This window comes from Cuculus canorus, chromosome 1 (assembly GCF_017976375.1).
Source record: "Cuculus canorus isolate bCucCan1 chromosome 1, bCucCan1.pri, whole genome shotgun sequence".
Lineage (NCBI taxonomy): Eukaryota > Metazoa > Chordata > Aves > Cuculiformes > Cuculidae > Cuculus > Cuculus canorus.
In genome coordinates this window covers 15,595,989-15,617,017 of record NC_071401.1, presented here as the reverse complement: position 1 = coordinate 15,617,017, position 21,029 = coordinate 15,595,989, and the positions used below count along the sequence as shown (strand labels likewise).

General features: G+C 42.2%; 1 protein-coding gene across 7 annotated transcripts in view; it reads right to left on the bottom strand.

The window, feature by feature from the left end:
- The window catches only part of FAM168A (family with sequence similarity 168 member A), a 221,546-nt gene that overhangs the window by 47,297 nt on the left and 153,220 nt on the right, over positions 1-21,029 (bottom strand). The gene's annotated exons all lie outside the window — the stretch shown is intronic.

The following is a 21,029-nucleotide window of genomic DNA, read 5'->3' as shown; positions in this document are numbered from 1 at the left end:
AATATCTTCCTGCTCTGGAAGCCCAGGGACATCATGATGAAGCCATGCTTGAGGGTGCTGCACAAGGATCAGGTCAACCCTGCTCTGAGACTGTGTTGACTTCTTGCAGACATGCCCATGACTGCATGCACTTGTGTAATGTTCTTGCATTTAAGATATACATTACCATGCCTACATTGCTTTTGATGTAAAACTTGTAAGATTTTGTATATCCTTCAACAAGGGCTGCATAAGGCAACATGATGAAGCAGCCCAAACTTATGGCAGGTTTCTGCTTTGTCCTCTGTGTGTGTCTGTTAATAGGAACAGCTGAGAAATGAAGGATCAAGTGAGGAAAGTAGCTGAAATGCAACACGTATGTATTTATCCTGGCAAGTTTTTTTCAGTATCAACATTACCAGCAGAACACACAATCCCTCACCAAAGATTCAGCAGGCAATGGTGCTATTTTCGCTTCGTATCTCCTGAAATCCTCCTGGATTTCTGCCTCCCACTCTACCTCAGCATGACAAAGACCACCCGTCATCCACAAAGCCCTGGTCCACCTCCAAGCAGGGCAAACATAAACAGCACATATTTTATTGGATATGGTTATTTTAAGAGCCATATGCAAAGAATATATTTAAATTATTCTAAAGCCTCAGTGATATAAAATACTAAGATGATCCTTCTTCATCTCTCTAACCTCTTTATGGATTCACGCATTGCAAAAAACGTGCTAGGCTGTCCTGGTTTCAACATGGGTCCCTGCAATGCAAGAATGTGGCTATAGGGACTGAGATTGAAGGATAAAAGAGCTTGCAGGGACAAGGATGGAGCAGAGAAGCAGGGCTGAGATGTGGTGTCAAGTCATCGGCATATTTGGCACTGAGGGTACTAGACATGTGGGATGGGACAAGGTACAATGGTCATCAAAAGATGATGGACACTGGAGGAAGAGGTTCCAAATATCTTCTCAAGCAGGTGTACAGGAACAAAGAAATGAGTTGATGGTGATCAGCCCCCAAAGAACTGAAGGCTTCAAGAGTCATCAAAGAGCAAGACAGCCCCAGCGGGACTACTATCAGTTGCAGAAGGGCCTAGTTGTGCTCCAATTTGGAGCCATTCCTGCCTGGCATATTTTTAGAGGGATCAGCAGCAGAGACTCAAAAGTGCCAGCAGGCTGGAGGACTGGAGCCAAAGGAAGTCTCTCTGGAGGATCTGTGCTCTGTACAAGACATTGTGAGGACCTGTTAATTGTTCCATTTCACTTCAGTTTTAAAAGATGAGAGATACTCACTTAATATGCACCTATAAAAATAAATATGCATCAAGCTACAAATTCCTTTCACAAGAGATGCAATTTTTTTTTAACATGGTTGGAAATTACATATTAAAAATACCTTCATGCTAAATTATTTCCCCTGCAATATTTTTTTAAGCATCATTATACAAAGCAGTTGCTAGCTTTTCAGCAGATTTTTCAAGGGACTGACTACAGGAACGGTATTTTGAATTAGCATTCTTTTAATCAGCATAGCTGAAATCAGCCTCCTAGTTACCAAATGAATTAAGTCAACAAAAAAGATGCAAGTTTGCAGAGACTGTGCTTCAAACCCAAAGGGACACTTCTTCATTAAGTTAAAACTCACCAGAAATGATGACCTGTTTTAGCAGCATCAGCTGAAACAAAACCCAAGACCCATCACCCGTGGGTCTGCCCCTGTGCTTTTGTGTGATGGCAGAATCACGCTAAAGAAATTAGCAACCAGATCTCCTATAGGAATCTGATTTTATCAGACTGGTTTGAGACAGAGCATCCTTATGCTACGCTCTTCAGAGATTTTGCTCCTTTTAAACACAAGCAAGTGCCAATTCCAGGTCACTTGGCAAACATCAAGTAGGTCACACGCAGAGGCTGTTCTCAGAGTGTGGTGACATCCCAGGTATCCTTGCTGACTAAAGTTTGGTCAAACAACCACCAGGCACGTGGTCAGCTGGTGCTTCTACAGTCCTGTTCAGTACTAATGAACTTCTGTTCAATTGCAAGTATAAAATCAATGCTTTACAATTAATTTATACTGATTCATTGCCTTGCAGTATCTCCTTGCAGCAAGCAATCATGGGGAAAAACCACAACTGAATAATAGCTTCATTTTCTAGGTGAAACTCTAACAGGTAACACTCATCCCCTACTTTCTCATATTACCAACGAGCCAAATCTAAGCTTTTCTCCCAGAATGAAAAAAAATTAATGAGATCTTAAACACTGAGCAAAGGCCTGAGATCCAATATACAGCTGAAGTTAAGAGGAGCCCTACCACTGCTATCTGGGCTTTCTGCCCAGTCATCAGCCTGCTTGAGCTTAGGCTTGGTACAACTGACCTCTCATCAAAAGCCACGTGGCAAACCCTTCAACAGTCAGGATGTTACTGAATATCCCCAATTCCTGCCACCGGCATCCATCGGGAGCTGTGGCCATCCAGGCGCTCCCCTCAAGCTCACTTACCATTTGTGCCACCTCAAATACAGCACTGCTTCAAAATACACACTGAGAATAAAGCTAGTGACACTCAACACATTCTCTCTACTGAATCCTCTTAATGCTTCAGAGAAATGAGAAATTATTGGGGGCTGCATGAACCCATCCATGGGTCCAACTGAAAAATCTGATCTTTTAGGTGTAAAAATAACGGAAAGAAAATTCTCCAGATCGAAAGTTTATTATTTCTCCATACTCTAATATCAAGTTTAACAAACAATGAAATGGCCAAGCAAACCACCCACCCAGGAGTTTTATGACTATAAAAGAAGCTGAGGACCCTGCAGATACTTTTAAAAAATAAAAGGACCAATAGCAAAGAAATTCAGAATTATAACAAGAACGGTAAGACCCACTTTCAGCATTTCATTTCTAGTAAAACAAAGTAGTTAGTAATAGAGAGCTCTATTAGAACCATGGAAGTTTCTAAATTTACATTGGAAGCATTTCAGGAAATGTATTTTAGTTGTGAAATTTCACCTCGAAGCTCTACTTTCACTGCAAGCACATTTAAGCCTTCACCCTTCTTTTTGCAAAGCAGCTGCTCACGAACTCCACCATTATTTACATTCCCGACTGCAAGCTCAACCCAATGGAATCAAACATCAAGGTGAGCAGAATTGCAGCTAGGATAATTAGGAAACTCATAATCCAGTTTTCCTCATAGAAAATCAACACTCATTCTATAAACCCCATCAAGAGAGGTTCAGAATAGACATGGGGAGGTTCAGATTAGACATTAAGAAAAAATTTCTTCACGGAAGGGGTTTTCAGGCACTGGCAGAGGCTGCCCAGGGAGGTGATTGAGTCAGCATCCCTGGAGATATTTAAAAACCAAGTAGATGAACTGCTTAGAGATATTGGACAGCTACGATCGGACTTGATGATCTCGAAGATCTTTTCCAATCAAGAGATTCTATGATTCTATGACCAGAAAAAGTTTGGACAAATGCTGACCACACTGAATGAATCTCAACCAAGACATCCATCCCAAGACAGATCATAGCAATTCTCTGCAAGGAGAGAAAAGAGCTGGATTCAGTCCCGTCTCCTCTTCTCTCTCTCCGACCTCCAACAAAAATGAAAGGTGAATTCTGGCTTGTGCATCATCCTAAATTAGGGTTTACACTTTTCTTTTGTGACTGTTTCCCTGGAGAGGATCCTCCATCCTGTTGTATCCTGCTTAGGATCTGAAAGTAGAAATACCAGCATGTCAGTGAGGGATCTGGATTCCCCGTAGTCTGATTTCTTTGCAGCTTCTTATTTTGGCGATCAACATTTTGTTGGGTTTAGCTGGCTGTTGAAGCTTCAACACCTTGCTTTCGTAAGAAGGAAGAGCAGAGCTCCACAGCCCCTTCCACCACCCATGCTCCAGTTTCTCGTGCAGAATACTCTACCTGAATGCTCCACTTTGCCTTTTTATGCTACTTCCTCAGAAATGAAGTACGAAGAGGGATATTAAAGCATTAAAGCCTTTGCATGCTGGAGATGAGGTAAATAATAAGTAATGCCACATCCAGCACATGCATCACTCACACATGTGAGAGGCCAAAGGTGATCTCAAAGCCCACCCATAATGGACACAGAGAGGAAGATGGTTGTCAGAGCTATGGTTCATAGAATCACTGAATGGTTTGGGTTGGAAGGGATCTTCAAAGATCATCCCGTCCACACCTGTGTGCAAACTAAGTGATTGATGCAGTACCAAACTTGTTCAGAATTAAGGTTTTACAAAAACATGAGATTTGTGAAGCCCTGAAAACCAAATGTCATCCATGGTCTCCAAAACCCAGCAAAATTCAAGTTACCTGGTTCAGGCTGCATCTATCAACCAGCTAAATGGTGCTGGGCACTGCTGCCCAGGTGAAATTTCATTTGCAGTGCTGCAAACCATCCTAATGGGAAAGAGGTTCGTGTGCCTTAGGTGATTCCTACAGTGCTGGTGTGCCCATCACAAGCTCCACCTTCCCAGGTTGTTCGCACACGTTGAATCAATTTATAAAGGAGCTTGGGAGACATCAGTGTAACTGCAGACAATGTGAGCATCTCACAGGTGCACCTGTGCATTTCACACACACTCTTGAGCAACAGCAAACATACCTGGACTGGGAAACAACACAAAATGAACAAGAAAAATCACATCTTCAAAATGGATACAGTAGAATGGTGAAATTCGAAGTCCCCTGCGATGTGGTTTCAAGGCAAGGGAGCTCAGTAAAGATATCTAAAGGCCCTCAACTGGCTGACTTGCAAATGTCAAGAAGAAATGACCTGAGGCCAGTTTGTCACTGTGACAGCTCTGGTTGAATAAGTTTTAACTTCTCCCCCAAGCAACTTCCTGACAAAATACAATAAAAAATGCATGAAGACAATCATCTTGCAGGAAATTTTTCTCCTTATCAAAAATAAACTAATGTGCAACACCTTAAGAGTTTTAATGTAAAATAGATTTCCAAAGGGCTTCACATGCTATCAGTCACAATTAAAAATGTTTTTAATGATGCTAAATAGAATGCAAAGCTTTATAGCAGAATATTTTGTGTAAAAGGAGATTTTTATTTCAAATAAGCTAAATTATGACGATAATTTAGGAAGCCAGTTTTCTTCCACAATAAGCTGCTTCTCACATGATTAGGACAAGAAAAATGCCAATGCAGGCTGCAAGGCAGTGTATATAGAGGTTAACTGCTTAGAATAGATGAAATTATTGTGTTCATCAGTTCCTCTTTATACATGGTAACAGATGATGGACCACTCCCTGACAAAGAGGAGGAAGCTCCAAGAACATCACTGGAATACCACTGCTTGGATAGGGCAGGGAGAAATTGGATGCTTCTTCTTCATTGAACATGTTATTGCCAGTTGTGGTACATTGGGAAGGCGCGGAAAGAAGTTCTGAAAGTGCTGAGTGCACTCAGCAGGCACACAGCAAGGAGAAATTTATTCAAATAAATACGTCTTTCAAAGGCAAGAGCCCTTCGGGATCTATAATGAAGGCTTGATAATGCTGCCTTGGACTGGTCCAAGGTTATTAGCCAGATGGAAGAAAACAATTTTCACAATGGGTCCATTTAACAGCAAAAGTATATCAGGAAGAGAATTAATGTGCATAGGATGTTATACATTCCAGAAGATACTTATGCAGGTTCACTAGAATCACAGAATAGAATAGAACAGAACAGTTCAGTTGGAAGGGACCTACAGCAATCATCTCATCCAACTGCAAATTCAGTTCAATCCAAAGGGTTCAATGATTATAAAATGGTATCTGCGTGGACTTGTCATGTCACACACTACACGAGATACAGAATAAATTCACTGTGTACTCTCCACTAATGTGAAAAAAATGGAGAATAAACTACCTTTATTAGAACAGCTAAGGAAACTTCTCTCTCAAAGATCAAGAACAACACAATCCTGAGAAGATGTATTTCATACATGCAAAGTCCATACTGTAAAAACATACAGTGACATACTCCTTTGCCATTTCAAAGTTTACAGCTTCCACAGGGCTTCCACAGACTCCATCATGGTGTTTTCTTCTCCTCAACCTCTAAACCTATATCTTCTACAACCTAACATAAATGCACAAATGTATATGTCACCTCTGTGCAAACTACACCTACCTTCCCAGCCTACAATTTGCCCACAGAGTACCCCTAATATACACAAATGGCTGACAACTGATAGCCATTCCCACCAGATTTTCTCCAGTTACTCTGCAGATCACCATGATCCTCCTGTCCCACTCAGCTGGGGCAGATCTTGTTTCTCCAGACTACAACCAAAAATTCCAAATTCTTGCTGCTCAACACCTCAACCACAGCCTTTGCCATCCAGCTTTGTAGGCACATGCCCCATCTGCCATCTTCACTACTATAACCTCTTTTTCTCTAGGTTGACAACTGCAGTCTCACCCCACTTACAAGGATCGAATCTGTAACTGCAAAGTTCATTTTCTTAGCTCATCATTAAGATTAAAGAATATCCATCTCTGCAAACAGAGCTATTAACAGTTACTTATCTCTCTAAATGCACATCAGAGGCTCTTTGCAACCAATCCTCACCCTCCTTAAAATATCTCTTCTCATCAAGTATAACCCTCTCATTGTACTGAAATGCTGGTATTTTAATCTTTGAATATTAAAGACATCTCTATCACACACTTCAAAAGGAAGGAACAAATAAGAAATAAACAATGTGAGATCAGGGTATTTCCCTGTTCAGCACACAAAATAAAGAGGTGATATTCCTCCCCCCTCTCAATTCTTGTGTGCAAATTTTAATTGCTTTTATGACATCCACGGAATGTAATCTTCTTTCCGTTTGTTACTAGGATTAGGGCAGTATGAAGGTAAAGCTATTTTTGATTAATATGGAAATCAGAAATTACTTTTGAGAGAAAACTGGGGACTGTTCCTAATACTACTTTATCTTTGGGGAATTACAAATCTAAAGAGTAATACAAGAGAGCTGGCAGCTCACCAAGTCTTTCAACCTGGGCAAAATACACTTAACAATATCTATATATCTGTTCTGATGGAAAGATGATATTAATATAGTCAGAAAGGGTTCAAGTTGAAGACAAAGAGAGTTAAATGGAAAAAAAAAATAATGGCACTATATGATGCATGGATGGCTTCCAAAGTCAAAGAGTTAAATTGGTTCCCAATTCATATCTATTCTTGCTGAAATTCAGATTTTCCTCATGACCATTCAGCTGAATTTCAACTGGGTAAAAATTTGAGGAATGCAGTGCCATCAAGCTTCTCCTATTTTGTGATGTGAAGAATTTAGAGATACATACCAGGCTATTTTGGATGAATAACGTTAGTGGATTTCTGCATCACTTTTGCTACGGAAAAGCCTCTCTTTCTATTAACCTATATGATCTGAATCTATGTGTGGCAACAAACAGGATTAAAGTTTGGCTCAAGTTTGAGTTCTCATAACAGCTCCTGGGTAAAATAACCTAAATATTGAGTTATGTGGATTCTCCCCATCTCCAGTATCCACATGCCGGGGTAAGCAAGAAAACGGAGATGATAAATGAGTGCTTTTAGTCTTGCTCAGAGAAGCTGTGTCTTCCCCATCGCTGGAAATGTTCAAGATGAGGTTGGATGAGGCTTTCAGTGACTGGTCTAGTAGAAGGTACCCCTGCCCATGGCAGGAGAGTTAGACTAGATGACCTTTAAGGTCCCTTCCAACCCAAATCATTCCGTGGTTCTATGACTCTATGTCTAGAGATCAAGAATGAAGACTAAAACCCATGTCAGCAGTCTCATCTTTCTGTCAAGAGAGAGTACAGGAGACAGGAGATGATTTAGGAGGAGTAAAAAACGTACAACCTGGCAAGTTTAAGCCTGCGAAATTTTACTCACTTTCTCTCTGAAGTACTGCTCTGACAGCGCCATAAGTGTATGCTGAATAATAGGAAGCCTGTGCAAGAGGAACCATATATTGTACTATTTTTTAAATGTTATCATTGGGTGCATGAGATTAATGGGATTTTCAAATAGAATTGTAGCGCTTCAGCTACGCCTGGAAACAAAGGCATTTACTATGACTACCACAGAGAAGTGAAAAGGAGACAACTGTATTTTATCTTGAAAGCCTTCAGATACCGTCAAACAGATACAGGAATCAAATGGCTCTGTGTAAAGACAGAGAGACCTCAAGGACCACTTGGTCCAAGTTGCTGTGTTTTAAAATTACAAAAATTGATCTAGATGTGGGAAAACACTGAAGTCCTGCAAAGTCGGAGGTTCAGCTGCGACTGCGAGATAAAAAAAAAAAATACATGCTGACATTGTCATGTTCAGTGGGTATCCAGTTGTACAGTGGTTATATGTATATTTACTTTGGCACCTTGAGAGGTATTTGGTTCAAACCAGAATTTCTGCTGTTCAAAAGGCAATGGGCAATGCTCTACAATCTGCTGAAGGTAATGAGCAGCATAAAAATCACTCCCAGGGAGAGCCCTTTTTACAAAGCTGTAACATATTTCTTGCCATTTCCTTCTGACTACTTCTTACCATATTTCCTTCCTTGTAAGATTTTGCAGGAAGGTAGGTTTGGGGATTTTTAAAACCTTTTGGATCCCATTGACATACCCTTTTCATGGCACATTCTTATTAACTGTTCACTTTTGAGAAGGAAATACATGTTTACTTTTTTTTCACAAGAAGATTTTCATTGTCTTAAAGACATTAAGATAGTCTTCACTTGAGTCTGCATTAGTTCTCTTAATTTCCAGCACAGCTTCACTTCCTGAATTCTCCCATGGGAATAAGAATGATATAATTATTCTGGGTTTTTTAGCAGTTGGCTGTGGTGACATTTCCTGCTGCTGGGTGGCACTGGTCCTGCCAGGATAGATTAACAAGGCTCACCAAACATTTTGTTTGGGTAAGGAACAGCTTAAGGGCATTGCCTCCTTATTCTATTAAAAGCGCTACAGGAACTCAGTAACATTTTCCTGTTGATCTCAGCTGCTATGATAAATGGATACCTCATCCATTCCTTCAGGAGGAGAGGAGACATTTTTAGGAAGGGAAACCAATTTCCTTTCCGTATTATTGAGTTAAACACGGTAGTTAACTTTTCAAAGGTATTAAGGTCATTTTGTTGCTCTTCCACTGAATACTCGCTGAGCCGTCGTATCAGCCTCCAGGAATCGAGACAGAAAAACTTCAGCTCCGCAGGCAAATTCCTACAGATCATGTGCTCCAGCTGTGAGGGTACGGTCAGTACATATATACTGACAGTGATGAAATACCTCTGAATGCACAAAACTCAAAACAATTACTGCTGAACAGCCTTCAGCACACCACAAGCGAGAGAAAGAAAAAAAAAAAATCTTAAACTATTTTCGGAAAGATGAACAATACTTCTCATTACCAACACATCATTTAGTATCTTACTTGCCTAATCCAAATTATATCCAGAAAAGGCAACTATGAATGAACAAGGTCTGAGCAACCCCAAATAATAGGACAAGATAGAAAAACACACCCAAAGTAAAGAACTGATTTGGCATTTATCAGTCGCTCAGTAATGAGCAAACCCAGATTCCAAATCTAAATTTATGCCAAATGCTTCTGGATAAAATTAATGCAGAGCATATTTTAAAACACCCATTCAAAATGTCACTGCTGGTTTCTCCGCTGCCCTCCAGCAGACCAGACACTCTCCTTTTCCATAGCTCCTGGTCCTCCTCCTTCTACCGCTTGCTCCAGTTTTTAAGGCTCTGTGTCATTTCCCCTATACCCTAACTTGAATCTCATTCTCCAGGCAGGTCCAAGTTCTAAGGATAGGTTTCAAACTCCTTTTAAAGGACTATACTTGAAGAAGCTCAAAATGAGTAGAGTGATGAAGTTGAGGAATAGGAACCAACACAGGAGACTAGCAACAAGATAGGTCCCTAACAAGCTTGGACACCCCATCATCTCACCTCTGCCACTTCCCAGCTCCCTCCTTCTCAGATCACCAGCTCTGAGTGTGTTCCTGCATTAGCATAGGAACACACTTTGCACAGCACATATAGAAATAATCTGCATTTCTTCCAAGCAGGCACAAACTTCTATTTTTTTTTTAAATTAAAAGTTAAACTTTGAGCTTTAAAACTTTTGTGCATTACAAGCAAGAAAAGGTAATCTTATGTCCTAAGAACAGGCAGGAACTCCTTTTGCAGATGAAGCAGGTATAATGTGTTAGCAGATCGAAAAAGGAGGAGAAATCTCCCCTGTTGTTGATGCCAACAACAATTCCTCGAGCAAGCCTTAGCTGCCAGTGATTCGTCATTGCCTTTACTCGTTGGTCTTACAAGTATTTTTGATGCAGACTGTAAAATCTGTGGCAGGCACTGATCTGATTTAAATTAGAAACTGGCAACAGAGGAGATTCGTTGTTGTTGGTAGCAGTGAATAGATCTAAACACACTGCTTTTGGTTCACGGTCACTCCAGATACTTGACAACGTGATGGAGGTCACCTAATACTAGTCTGCTGCAGCAGGAGATGCACATTGCTGCATAAACATGGCCAGAAAGCCTTTTTGCCTACCATGGGCACCATTTCCTGACATGCACATACAGAAGTCAACAAAAATTACAAAAAACACAGCATCATCTTGCAGTGTGAGAGATAATAGCGATAATGGCTCTTACCACCATAAAGGTACATCAAAGTGTTTGCAAATACTAAAGAACACCTTTTACAATTGAACAGCACCTCTGCTTCTACTCAACAAAAAACTCCCTTCCATTAATTCCGGCAGCATGAAAAGACTGGCAAAAAAACTGCCACAAACCTAGAAAATGCTGGTAGGAAGGGATTATAAGAAGAAAACCATAGTAGGCCAAGTGTTGAAGATGGCACTTAAAACAAGCAGCTCCTCTGTGCCTCCAGAGGAAGCCTCAGGACCCTTGTTTCATGCTGCTCTATACAATTTAACTACTTTTTGACCTTAAAGAACTTTGAAGCTTGTGGGCAATCCAGCTGTGATAAGATTTCATATTCCTTGATGAAACATTTGAAGCTGCTGTTCAGTTTGCTGATGGATCCTTCTATATATCTGTGTGCAAGGCAGAAGCTTCTTTTTCTTTTTTTTTTTGAAGATGAAGGGCATCCAGTGGACAGCAGGCAGAGACGATGCAAGCTTCGAAATAATTGTTCTGCCAAAGCAGAAAGGATCTGACAACAAAGGCTATTTTTCTCTCCATCCTGAGATGTCTGTCTACTGACTTTGTTACATTGTGGACAACCAAGCTCCTAGTCTGTCAAAAAGACCACTGGCTTCTCCTATTTCACCTGTTTCTGAAAGAAATTTAAAGCTCTTTTAACCCTCATACAGAAAACTCAAGCAGTGTCTACTGTAGACTTGGCTCCTCCCATCCAAATAACATTTCAGCTTGGCATCTCTTCATGGATGTCAAGGATGCCTACTCATCAGCTGAAGCTCTCAAAGAGTAGAAATATGTGAGCTTTCTTCACAAGCTCTTATTAATTCTACATCAACTGAGCTCAGCACCTTTCCTGTCACCTGCACTTAAAACTTCATCACTGTCTTAAACTGCAACATGTCTGTGCAAAACAAACCAGGTGGAAGTCTTCAAAACTCTTTGTGCATAACATCCTCGAAACACAGCCTTCCCCATCCACCCAGGCAGCCGTATCATCTCACATCCCATCTATCACAATAGTTTTTCCTCCAACCTTGACAAAAGCATTGCTATTCCACCACTGTCTACTCAGAATATCATTAGAAAGATCATTTCCTTGGCACACGGCTTTCTCCCTGCCACTAATTCGTTGCTCAACTTGACTGGCTCCCTTTCCTCTACCAAAAGTAAGGAATGTGCACTTATTTTAAGGTTCTCAATCACCTAATTCTCCCTCAGCTATCCATGTTCACTATTGAGGCACCAACTCCACCTCAGTTCCCCCAACATGCCAACCTCCCTTGTGCTGCTCATTCAAAGCACTTCAAAAAAGCACCTCTGCGTGCTCTCTCTCACTTGGGTTTTCCCAATAAGGAAGGCTAGAATCCTCCCTATATATCCAAGGTCTCCTTTGATCTGCAAAATACGTCCAAAACTTTTCTAACAATTAGGTTGTCACTGTGCTCCATTACCCAACTTTATCTGCTCATTTCAGGCTCTTCCTCCTTCCTGGGGGAAAGGAGCATGGTTTTGATCCATGCTTGAGTGCTTCATGGAACACAGAGATACTAATGAACATCTCCTAAACCTTAAGTCCCACCTCAAGTATATGAGAACTGCTGTTTCCAGAATCATCTGATAATCCTCGCCATTAGGACTCAGGGGAAGGAGATGCTGCAGTAGCTGTGTCAGAAAGGGGAAAAGCAGAAGTAATCATCCCAAAGATGTGCTCCTTTTAATTCTTCTTGTAACTATCACCAATGCTAACTAGATTTGATCTACTGAATGCTTAAAAGTTGTCAATGACAGAATCCAAGACCATCAATTTGCACTTAGCTCATGAGAACTCAATGTTTATTGACTGGAAATTTGCTCGGAAAAACAGCACATGGTGTGTTTGGTCATTTGTGCAAAAAAGTACTACCCTGAATACCTCAAACACAGCTTTTGCGCCTGTCTCTTCTTGTCCCCCAAGTCTAGCTTTGCTGCTGGGTATAAAATTTGGTTTCTACAAGAACTTAAAACGGTGACGACAAACAGCTACTCAACCAGAAACACAGTGAATGAGAGAACACTCTAATTTGCAAGCACAGAGCATGCATAGTCTCAAGTTTGCTAAAGGCACCGTCAGTTCTCAAGGGCACAGAACACCCTTGTGAATGAAACGTCAGTAAGTCCACACACCAAAAGTTTGGAGGTGTAAAGTCATCTGCAAGAGATCATTCAGTACTCGCAAACAAAGCCCTGAGCAGAGCCTTAGTCCAATATCCACCTCTCACTTGCTCTCAATTATGTCCTCTTATCAGCAAGGCCTTTTAAGATACAAGCTAAAATATTTATTTCTTTTCCCAGCCTCAAACCACTGCAGTAAAAGCAATAATCCACTGTGCACTAACAATACCCAGGAGGAAGCACTCCTGAGATCCACCTGCTTGTATGTGAGTGTGGGACTGACTGTTCAGTGATGCCCAGGCGGAAGCTGGGGTCAGGTCCATGAATGCCAAAAAAAAAAAAAAAAAAAAAAGATAAAAAAAGTAAAGAAAAGAAAAGTAGGTCAAGCAATTCACATTTGCTGAAAAGGACAAAGAACACTGCAGATTTTTTTATTACCTTATGCAAGTGCTACCAAATATCTGAGGCATCCGTTTTATCTGATTCAAATCCCACATGAGTAATCCATGATTAAATTTAGTGGGTGTGAAATTTCATTAGGTTGTTCAATTTTAAGCATATTGGATAATGAAGTTCCGTCATCCTTCAGAATTAAGAAAAAAATTAATACTGTAATTTTTATCTCACTTCCAGCCTTTCCCCATCTGTGAGATTACTCTCATTCATGTAATACATCAGTGTCTTATAGCTCCATCTTTGATGCACGTGACCTTTGCTATCGAGAGAGGTTAACTGCTTGTAAATGTTGGCAGGCAGCAAAGAACATAGCTGAACCTCCTGACTGCTCTGTTAAAAGCTAAAAACCAAACTAGACTTCACTCAACCCTTGTTTAGGATAAATACAGAACAGAAAAGCGAGTTTTCCTGAAACAAAGCCATGGAACAGTGCACTACATTTTACGGACTCCGGCAGAGATGTTTTCTAAAAGATCACAATTTCTCAGAAAAACCTTTGGACTAATTCAATGCTATCACACACGATCGCATTTCTGGTGGTATGGGAAATATGTTAATAGGTAGCAGATGCCACATTAAGTCTTAATTTGCCACTCCAAAGAGCCAGGCAATTCAAAGAGAAGCCACCAGCTTGCTTCATATGAAAAGGCTCCTTGCTAAGACAAAACAAGTGAGGTTTGGAGTTTTTCTTGGGGCTTAAAATTCTGCTTTTTCAAAAAGACTGTTCTGAACTCATCCTTCATGAAATGGAAACACAGTTTCCTGGATCCTCTCTCTGGCCCGTCTTGTAAATGGGCTGCCAGCCTCCAGCCCAATGGAACTTCCCCAGTCAGCCAGGACTGCTGGTAGATGATGGAAAGAGGTTTGGCAAGCACCTCCATCAGCTCCCTTAAAACCTCTGAGTGGACCCTATCCAGCCCCATAGACTTATGAATATCTAATTTGCCCAGTAGATCTCTAATAATTTCTTCTTGGATCAAGAGAGCTTTGTTCTGCTCTTCCTCCCTGTCTACTGGCTCCCGAAGTTGAGCATCCAGGGAACATCTCAACTTACTATTAAAAACTGAGGCAAAGAAGGCATTAAGCACCTCAGCCTTATCCTCATCCTTTGTCACTATTGCTCCTCCTGAATCCGGTAAAGGATGGAGATTCTCCGTGGCCCTCCTTTTGTTGTTAATATATTTATAGAAACACTTTTTTATAGAAACACGTTTTTTATCATCTTCCATAGAACTGGCCAATCTAAGTTCTAGTCCAGCTTTACCCTCCTGATTTTTCTCTCTGCACGATCTCACTTCATCTTTGCAGTCCTCCTGAAATGCCTGCCCCTTCTTTCAAAGCTCATATATTTTCCTCTTTTTTCCAAGATCCATCCAGAGCTCTCTGCTCAGCCATGCTGTTTTTTTTCTCCCATGAGCTCATTTTTCAGCAGAAGGGGATAACCTGCTCTTCCACCACAAGGGTTTCTTTCTTGAAGAGCATCCAGCCCTCCTGGGGTCTTTTGCCCTTTAGGACTGCCTCCCAAGGAACTTTATCAACCAGCCTTCTGAACGGTCCAAAGTCTGTCCTCAGGAAGTCCAAGATGGTCGTTCTCCTGACCTCCCTCCTTACTTCTCCTAGAACTGAGATTCTATCATCTCGTGATCGCTAAGCCCCAGGGGTCCTCAAACCATCACATCTCCCACAAGACCTTCTCTATTCACAAACAACAGGTCCAGCAGGGCACCTTCCCTTGTCGGCTCACTCACCACTTGTGTCAGGAAGTTGTCTTCCATGCACTCCAGGAACCTCCTAGACTGTTTCTTTACTGCTGTATTATACTTCCAGGAAACATCTGGCAAGTTGAAGTCTCCCACAAGGACAAGGGCTAGAGATCATGAGACTTCTCCCAGTTACTTGTAGAATAACTCATCAGCCTCTTCTTCACGGCTGGGTGGTCTATAGCAGACTCCCACCACGATATCTGCCTTATTGGGCATTTCACTGATTTTTACCCATAGGCACTCAACTCTATCACTAATAAGTAGGCAGCAGACCTCCCTATGCAATGGGTGTGGTCTGCATGTCAAGCCTTCTGTTCCCTTCAGAAGGGAGTCTCCTATGAAAATTACCCACCTTTTCTTCTTTACAGAAGCCGTCTTGATGGATGGCTTAGGGTGTCTTAACCTAGGGAATGTTTCATCATCCACACTAAGGTTTGGTTTCACTTGCAAAGCTTTGAATCTATTATGCAAGGGAACTTGGGAGGCTGAGCTTGAAACAGGGGAAGCACGCCTGCTGTGTTGGGCAGGAACCTACAGCAATTCTCTTCCATCTCCTAAATTTCTCTCTTCAACTGAATGGAGAGAGGATGGGGCGTCCTTTGTCTCATGAAGCATGCCTGCCTGCTGGGTCTGAGACAGGGAGCATAGGGTGCTGTTCCAGCAGTCAACCTGATGGTCACACTCCCTGATGGTCCTCAGCCTGCTCCCTGAGTCCTGCCACCAAGCGGAGGAGTTCCTCCGCCTGAGCACACCTCCCAAAAGTGAATTCCCCACTGGTGTCCAATACCAGAGCAAGAGGAAGGCATGCCCTTCAGCCTGCCATCTGGGTGACAGCCTGCACCCACTGAGGCTCTGTCTGGGAAGCTGCTTCAGTCATGGCTGGTACAGAGCTTGGAGAGGCTTTAATTTTCTGCCAAGTGGACACCGTGGTTCCCTGGCACTCCTGGCTGAGATCCTGCACCTTGCCCATGCCCTTCACTGCTTGCCCTTTCTGTGCAAACTGCCTCACCACGTCCTTCTGATGTGCTACACACCTGTTTGCTCCTTAGAGCTGTTTAAATCTTCCAGGGATACTTCAGGAAACGCGTCCACCTCGTCAGCCACCCACATGCGAGCTGCCACTTTTGGGAGCCAGGAGCCACCCGCCCCTAGCTCCCTCCTGGGTTTCCCTCACTCTGGGGAGCACCTGTCTGCCTCAGTCTAGTGCTAGGCTGCAGAACTTATCGTCCCTGCTGTTGATTCTTGCCCATGTCTTAATTTAATTGTATAATCCTTAGGAAAAGCCCAGTTAAGAAAGAGTTAAACAACAGCCACAATTCATCTCACTGTATTTTCAAGGCACTTAGCAGGCAGATGAAGCCATTCTATGCCAGTACAAATAAATATCTATATCCACATCATAACAATGTATTTTCATCTTGATGTCGTTTACCAAAGCATGATGACAAATAATTGGTGGTGAAACAGGAGTTGTTAATTTTGCCTTAATCATGTGTTTACTTTCAGTCTTGACAGAAGTTGCAATATTTCCCCCATTCTCCTAAATGGCTACCAGCTGTTTTCAGTAAATGCACTGAATACAGCAAACACCAATCTGCCTTTCTAAATTCTTCTGTGCTTTATTGCTGGATAGCTTTCTCATGAAACAAGGAAAAAAAATACTCCCAAAATTCAGCAAAGAAGCTGAAGCTTCACGGGTCTTGAGAAGCATTGAGGAAAAGATTGCATTCGGACAGATATTACTTCATGGCACAAGACCAGAATGTGTCAGTCTCGACATTTATTAGAAGTATACCGCAATATCACACATCTGTGCTAGACAAATCCTGCTAGGAACTCATTTTAGAGTTTCCTAGAGTAGGAGTTGCAAGACATCAGTCAGGTGTCAATGGCAAAACAAATTAAACACCACAAAATAGTGAAAAATACACCAAGCCAACCTGCAACTTTAAAAAACACTGATGAGCTCTTTCTGTCAATAGCTATTTTCCGGACAAGCTCTGCTACATCCTCCCTCAACTTCCCCCAAACCTGTATTTTACACATTACTAAAAGCCTCTTCCAAGCGTAGGTCACTGTAATTCTCAGCCTTTTTATCCCTCCTGAAGTTTCATGTCCACTTTCTTTTTCCCTTATGCTTTCCTGCCTATCTTGGATGCTTTACCTGATCTCTTCTCCCATGGGACTGAACACCTTCACAAGCCATATTATCAGACACCTTGAGAGTCAGAAAGGCAGAAGACAGACATTGTAGGGAGCAGGAAACCCAACAAGCCTATGAACCCCAGTAGAGACAAACTAACAGTGCAACTACATCTGTGATTTCGGTTGGGTCAGATGTGCACTTGCCATCACACTTTAATGTCCCAGGGTGGTGGCAAGTGCAGGATGTACGTATGAAAGGGACTTGGAAGAGGACCCGGAGGAAAATACCAGAAAAGCCAATGCTCTGCTAGAGCTGACATTGTCAAGAAGGGCAACAAGAGGCACTTGTGCAGGTAAGCTGTCAGCAAAAGGAGAACTAAAGGTAACATGGACTCACTGAAGAAGGCCAAGGACCTAGCAGCAAAGGACACAGAAAAGACTGAGATAATTTAGCTCCTTCTTTGCCTCATCTTTACAGCTAGCTCTGCTCCTATGTGCCTGACAGCAAGCTGTCTTGGTGGAGTCTGAAGGAGTAAAGTACAACTATTGATAGAGGACAGTGAGTTATGGACCACTTAAGCAACCTAGACATACACAAGTCCATACTGCCAGAAGAGATGTATCTGAGGGTGCCAAGAGAGCTGGCAGATATCACTGCCACTCTGTCATCTCTGAACTGTCATGGTGATGGGGAAGGTCCCCGATGATTGGAAAAAGAGAAACATCACACCCTTCTTTCAAAAAGGGCAAAGAGGACAAAGAGTGGAATGCCAGCCCAGTCAGCTTCACCTCCCTATCCAGAAGTTCATGAAGCAAACCCTAGACCGGGGAATTAAGGACTGGATAGGTGGGCTACAAGGTGGGTGGAAAAGTGACTGGATCATCAGACAGGAAGAGTAATTGTCAGTGGTTTGTAGTTAAACTGGCACTCCCGATGCTTGGAATATACAGAGTGTGAGGGGAAGACAGGAGCTAGATTTGCTAAGCCAGAAGAAGAGAAGACGAGTTGGAGACCTGCACCTACCTGCTGGGGGGTTAGAAGGAAGACAAAGCCATGCTGTACATGGAGGAGTACAGCAAATGCATGATGCATAACAAGCATAAGCTGCTGTACGAAAAATTCAACTCAATATTGTGAAAAAAAAAACCCACAGGGAGGGTGGAACTGGGGCCCAGAAAGGGGATGGAAATATCCTTTCTTGGCTAAATTTGAAACTCAATTGGATATGACTCTACAACTAACTTTGAAGTTGGCTTTGATTTGAGCCAGGGGCTGAGGAAAAAAAGATCTGCAGAGAGCCTTTTCAAACGAAATTATTCCAGGAATTAATATATTAGCCAGAGAGTTTCTGACATAGAATTATTTAACAATTACTATTTTATGCTTTCTCTATTCCTTTCCTGCACTTCAGTTCCTGCTTCTTCTGTCATCTCTCCTCTGAAATGGTACCTTTTTGTTCCACACTTGCAATTACAACAAGCATGGTTTCACATGAAATACACATGAGATACCAGTCTATTTTTCACCTGAATTTGGACGCAAAGAGGTGCTGGATTCATTTTGGGCACTGTGCTCTAAGTGGTGTCAAGTACCTTCTGTTATTAGAAGCAATGCTGGCAATGAAGAGCCTGGTGGAGGGAGAGCACAATGTCAGCGTGTGCTCATTTGTCTGGTAATAGGTGATAAATTAGAATATGGTAATAGCTTTAATAATTCCCGTTGAAGCTAATTTACTCTATTTTTTTTTTCATGTGGGCATTTATACACCTAAGCTTAATGAAAAAGGTAAATAAACCAGAGTGGAGTAATGACATATACTGACTGAGCTGTCAATCACAAAGAGAGCTTCTGTATTGTTTGCTAATGATTTATAGGAAAGAGCTGTCTTCAACGGAAGGATCTGCACCACAAAAATAATTCCCACGGTGATTTACATTTGCCAGAAAAAGACATGAAATGGAGCTTTATGATTCAATGCAAGAATCATACATCAGAAGATTCTTCTTTCCCTGTCCAAGAAGCTGCACATACTCCGGAAAATTAACTGCAAATCAAGTACAGAGAGTCTGGTAGGAAGGGGGAAAAAAAGATAGTGAAATGAGAATGCATTTAAATTAATCCTTTGGCAAGGGATAAAGGAAAGACACACAAAACAAGGGCAGAAGAGTTAAGACTCCAAACTGATGAATGCTCAGCGCACACATGAGCATCTGCCCTCTGCAGCATCCCCTCCCACAGGGTCCAGCAGCCAAATGTTCCGGCACACATGCTGCTGCTATCACTGGGCACTTCAATTAAAAGATATTAGCTCGCTGCCAGTTTAAACAAGGGGGAGAAAGGCTGGTTGCCTGAACCGACCCGGGCTTGGTGTCCTGGACAGGGTGTACTTTCTGTCTCCCACTGGAACTGATCCACGCTGTGCTGTGATAAAGGCATCAATAACAATGGTCAGCATTAAACAGCCAAGAAAGGACGTTTGGTCTTGTTGTCCTGATTCTGCGATAGTGGCCAGGGACATGGCAGGAGGTTGCAGTCCTTCATAGCAGTCAGCAGTGACGCACATTAAAACCGACACATTGTCCTGTGGGCACAAGGGAGGGCTGGCTTGTGAAACACGAGAAAGGTAAAAATACCCTCCACCAGCAACTCTGGCTTGTGGAGGATAATATAATTTATATAATTTAATAATTTTATGTAATAATTTATCAGTGCTACAGACTGGGGGAAGAGTGGCTGGAGAGCTGCACGGAAGAGAAGGACCTGGGGGTGCTGGTTGACAGCCGACTGAACATGAGCCAGCAGTGTGCCCAGGTGGCCAAGAAGGCCAATGGAATCTTGGCTTGTATCAGAAATGGGGTCACCAGCAGGTCCAGGGAGGTTATCCTCCCTCTGTACTCGGCACTGGTGAGACCGCACCTTGAGTACTGTGTTCAGTTCTGGGCCCCTCACTACAAGAAGGATGTTGAGGCTCTGGAGCGTGTCCAGAGAAGAGCAATGAAGCTGGTGAGGGGGCTGGAGAACAAGTCTTACAAGGAGTGGCTGAGAGAGCTGGGGTTGTTTAGCCTGGAGAAGAGGAGGCTGAGGGGAGACCTTATTACTCTCTACAACTACCTAAAAGGAGGTTGTGGAGAGGAGGGAGCTGGCCTCTTCTCCCAAGTGACAGGGGACAGGACAAGAGGAAATGGCCTGAAGCTCCGCCAGGGGAGGTTCAGGTTGGATATCAGAAAAAAATTCTTCAAAGAAAGAGTCATCAGGCACTGGAACAGGCTGCCCAGGGAGGTGGTCGAGTCACCTTCCCTGGAGGTGTTTAAGGAAAGGGTGGATGAAGTGCTTAGGGACATAGTTTAGGGAGTGTTAGGAATGGTTGGACTCGATGATCCAATGGGTCCTTTCCAACCTGGTGATTCTGTGATTCTGTGATACTGTAGCACCACACCTCTATTAATTCATGGAAGAAAAAAGTGAGTAGTAAAAAAGAAAACCTGCTAGTAAAACATATTAACAACACCAGCAAGACCAGAAAGGACCACAAGGAATTTAAGAGGAAAAAAATCCTGTAGAAAGTTCAGTGAATAAGTAAAATGACAATCAACAAAATCCACTACTGATAAGTGTAAAATAACACATATTGGGAAAAAAACCCAAACATCCAAAGTATTAAATGAATCTCATCCACTCAGAAAGGAAGCTAGTGCTAACAGTGGCAGGAAGAACAGAAACATCTGCTCAATGAGCAACTGGGGTCCAGGAAAGCAAATAAGACATTACACCACATAAGGAAAGGCAGGGAAACTGTAAAGAGCCATGCAA